Source organism: Dermacentor variabilis, chromosome 6 (assembly GCF_050947875.1).
Source record: "Dermacentor variabilis isolate Ectoservices chromosome 6, ASM5094787v1, whole genome shotgun sequence".
NCBI lineage: Eukaryota > Metazoa > Arthropoda > Arachnida > Ixodida > Ixodidae > Dermacentor > Dermacentor variabilis.
This window is the reverse complement of record NC_134573.1, coordinates 194,442,342-194,446,498: the sequence shown is the minus strand read 5'-3', so window position 1 is coordinate 194,446,498 and position 4,157 is coordinate 194,442,342. Positions and strand designations below refer to the sequence as shown.

The 4,157-nt window shown below is 49.6% G+C and overlaps 1 long non-coding RNA gene across 1 annotated transcript; it reads left to right on the top strand.

Moving 5' to 3' along the window:
• The first annotated feature begins 223 nt into the window (after nt 1–223).
• On the top strand, nt 224–1,996 carry LOC142586034 (uncharacterized). Its single transcript, XR_012829180.1, has 2 exons — nt 224–663; nt 1,866–1,996. It is a non-coding gene; the product is annotated as an uncharacterized LOC142586034 (long non-coding RNA).
• Nucleotides 1,997–4,157: the final 2,161 nt, after the last annotated feature.

The following is a 4,157-nucleotide window of genomic DNA, read 5'->3' as shown; positions in this document are numbered from 1 at the left end:
CATTCTTCCAGCAGCAAGTTCCCAGTGACACTTTAGCGCATTTTTTCTCCCGTCATTGGAACGTGCAGCTACATGAAAAAAAAAACATACGTACCAGCTAAGATTTCCAGCGCACGAGAAGGTGCACACATCGCTCTCGCTGTTGGCACACTCAACATCGTCGTTGCCGCCGTTGCCGCCGTTTTCCGTATCGGCTGTCGCTTCGAACATGTACCATAGAGAAAGAAATTCAACAAGAGGGGACACTCTTCAAAAACTGGCAACAGGAAAGACGTCACGCCTAGTTTCAACAACATCCGTTAGTTGACGCGAGCATCAGAAAAAAAAAGAATGTGAAATAAACTTCCAGACAACGTTATATTTTTTTTATTCTTTTCCACTAAAAGTGAAAAAGTTTTGCGTGTAAATGAACTTACAGTTTGCAACTTTTTGTTGCGTCGCCTAGCAACAAGCTAGCGGCACGCCAGACGCGCGTGCATACGTCATGCGCCAGACAAGCCGCAGGAGTGAGCGAGGCCAGCCGTACGTGCGAAGCTCGCGTGCTCGGCGACCCGTCTGTTTTGGATATAGCCCATGTTTTTGGGCTCCCGGCCTTCTCTATGCTTTTCTTGCGTATCGTCTGCATTTCGACACGGCACCACTGCACTACTGGACTACGGCAAGGTGAGAAATTGTGTTTGACAGTGTGCGGCGCATTTTAAGCACATTTAGGCTTAGTTCGAGTGGCGCAGTTAGCGAAAAACAGCTCCGCCGTCCTGGCGCAGTTAATTTGAGTTAATGCCTCGTCCTGGGAGATGTTTGCGACGCTTTCTATGAGCCCCAACATTACTGTAACTTATTTCGGTAGGTTTTGGGCACGCTTGCCGCGCCCGGCTTATTGACGCAGTAAGCGAAAACCGGCTCGGCCGTGTGAGGCATTTGCGCGTGTACATGCGTGTACTGCGTCGTAGCGCCTAAGACAGACAAGTTTTCGCGCATTCTGTGGCCCCCAACATTATTGTAACTAGCGTCGTTATATTTGGGGTAGTTTAGAAGCACGGTTGCCGCGCCCGGCCTATTGACGCAGTTAGCGAAAAGCAGCTCGGCTGTGTGCCGCAGTTAGTTTCGCGTGTACTGGATCTTACTGGTAAAAGTTCGTGACGCATTCTCTGACCCGAAAAAGTATTGTAATTTATCTGGTAACTTTTTGGGATATCTTAAGGCTTGCTCGCCGCGCCTGGGGTTGTGAAGGTGTTAGCAAAAAAGCAAGCCGGCCATAGTGAGTTAGTTTTGCGTGTACTGAATTTTAGTGGGACAAGTTTGTGACGCATTTTATAGCCCTGCAACAAGATATACCTTATTTCGGTACTCACGCTTCTCGAAAACGCAACGAGCGATTGCCGAGAGTGATAACACGGGAGTGTTGCATGCGCCGGCAGGACGCGTAAAAGATAACACGGAGGAGCTCAAGAACATGACATTTACGTATTATGAGCGACTGAAAACAGGCTTTGCACTCACGAGTCTGACTTGAGTGCGATTAGAAGGCATTCTGCGAGCGTGTAACGTGGTCTGGCTGAGCCTGTGTGTGTACTTCGCGTACCATCGTGTCGACTGAGGCCAAGTTGTTTTGGAAACGCGCAGTCACCCGTGTATTTGTGCACTTAAAGTGCAGGAAATAATGCCAGGGAAAGGAGGGGTGCTTGAAAATCGGATGTTCAGATTTTATGGCATTGTTTCGGAGGAGTCCTTGCTGCGAAATGTACGTAAAAGTGAATTTATCTGTAATGCCGCTCATTCACCACTTACGCACGTTTCGCCTCTACACGAAATACTCCTGTTAGGTCAATATGCCAAAATGATACATGCTTGTAATTTACTTTCAGCTGATGGGATCCGGTGGAGCATCGTACGGCAACGACTGCTGCTTACCTGGTGCCACAACTTTCTATGAATGCAGAAGAAGCCCGGAACGAGCATTTATATAGAGCAAAATAAACATTTCATCATTTCAGAAGACGTCTTTCGTTTTCTTTATGAAATTGCACCTCAGAGATTCGGTGCAGTCTTGTAAAGGTCAATCGCAATCATTTCTACGTAATAATGAAACGATTCCACGCCAAGGCCACGCGACGTTCAGCAGAAGCGAAAAAAAAAAAACGCCGCGCCGAGCAGCGGAGCCGGCGCGGCGTGTACCAACTGGTGTTCAAAACGCGCGCGCCCAAAACCGAAACCGGAAGGAGTCAACAACATCCGCTTGGTGTGCTACAGTCAATTCGGCCGCTGGGCTCTATGGGAGTGTCCGCTCTTGTGGAAATTTCTTTCTCTATGCATGTACGGCGAAAATACAAGCTGTCCGAGACAGCGAGAACGTTCCATGATGCTTACAACTCAGCTATGAAGGCAGAACAGAACAGCGTGCTACGCTCTGAAACGGCGGCGCCGACCGGCGACTGCCGCGAATGACGTCACAGCGGCCCCGACCAATCACGGGCAACAGCGGCGTTCGCGCGATGCCCTGAGGCGCTGGTGCGCGTTTTCTTGAAAAAACAGCCGCTTGCGTTTGTTTCCGCCCTTTTTGAACCAGATATTCGTGTTCAGGGGACTCAAAACTGTAGAATGCCGCAGAGAACTAATTTTTTTTTCGAAAAGTGTTTCAGCTTCCCTTTAAAAACGCTGATAACTAATTGCTGTCCCGACGAAGATAAGTCCCCATGTCCAAACACTGGTTCCTAGTTCTACCACTGTAGATCATCGAAAGGGAAGAAGTTACTCACAGCCGTAAAGTCCTGCTTCTTTACGCCGTTGAAACACGGGCAGGAACCACCAACGTCGCTGCAGACGCTGTCTGCGCTTCCGCCGTCTTTGCAAGAGCAGCATCAGCAAAGACTTCTTTCTCGCTTGGTACATTGCGGGATGAGAACGCTGAAGCCGCTGAAGCAAGCGGCTAAGCAAAAGCTCGACCGCAGTGTCGTGCGAGGTCGCGTGCAGCTGTCAACTGCAGTCGTGGACAAGCAGACGCTGTCGCGCGTGATGTTGATCATTGATGTAGCTTTGCTTGCCATAAGGATGTGTAGATACAAACGGCGAGGATTTCTCAACTTAAAAACAATGTACTAGCTCTAACACTGATAAATAAAAAAGGCTAGCCATAATGAAATTAAGGATAAACTTTTCTCAAACTTAAAGACGAACGTGTCCGCCATCGCTGGTCTGTCAGCCCTGTGCTACGCGCAGCGAAGCGCATACCGTGTGGCTGGCCGCCGTTCCCTTCGTCACCCGCGTACGCGTAGCGAGACGCGTATCCCGTGCTGCGTGTGGTTGGGCGCGTATTGGTAATTCAAGGTCGTTTAGAACCCGCGGTGAACATTCACCTCCACCGGCTGATACAAACACGGCCTTTGCTGCCCTCTAGGCCCACGCCCATGCCAGCGGGCCCTAGTGATCCTCTGCGCCATGAAGCCAAGAATTAGAGGGCCAATGAAACCGGTGACACTACGGGCAAGCAAGGAGATGGATACAATGAGAAGTAAAGCGTTCAGAAAATGCTGAAGCACCTGGTAGAGTCAATGCGCGTGATTCTCAGTCATCCTTAAAGGCTCATGTAAGCGATATATCCCCAGGCAGAAAACATTTCCAGGTTCAGATGACATTTCAACTGAAGTTACACTCAGTTGCACTGTCCAAGGTGTCGTGCAGGCTTTGCAACAATACATAAAATGCAACGAAATAGAAAGTGCTCCTGTCGTCGTCGTAGGCGTGTCCTTGTCATCGCTGTCAACGGTATGCAACTTGGGCTATTTCGGAACGAACTAAAAATTGCAACTGTGGAGGATGGCTTCTCTCTACCTTGAGACAGGCATCCGTAAGGCATGCATGTAGTGGAATACGAAGCGTGTGAAATCAGGGTGCATAATTGTCAGAAACTTTTGCTGGGTAATTTCTTCCGTAGCAGTGACGTTGCAGCCCAGATGCCCATCAAAAGACCGGCCTCTCAACTTGGACGCCTGGAGCCACACTATCACCTCAGCGCGTTTATGCCCGGGGCTGATCAGGACAACCACCCGATGAGCCGTGGATCGCAGGGCAGAAGGAAACTCTAGGCTCTCCTCCCTGCTTTTATTTCTTTTCTGAAGCGAGATCGTATCTCGGCCTAGAACAGCGGCAAGAAACGCGAA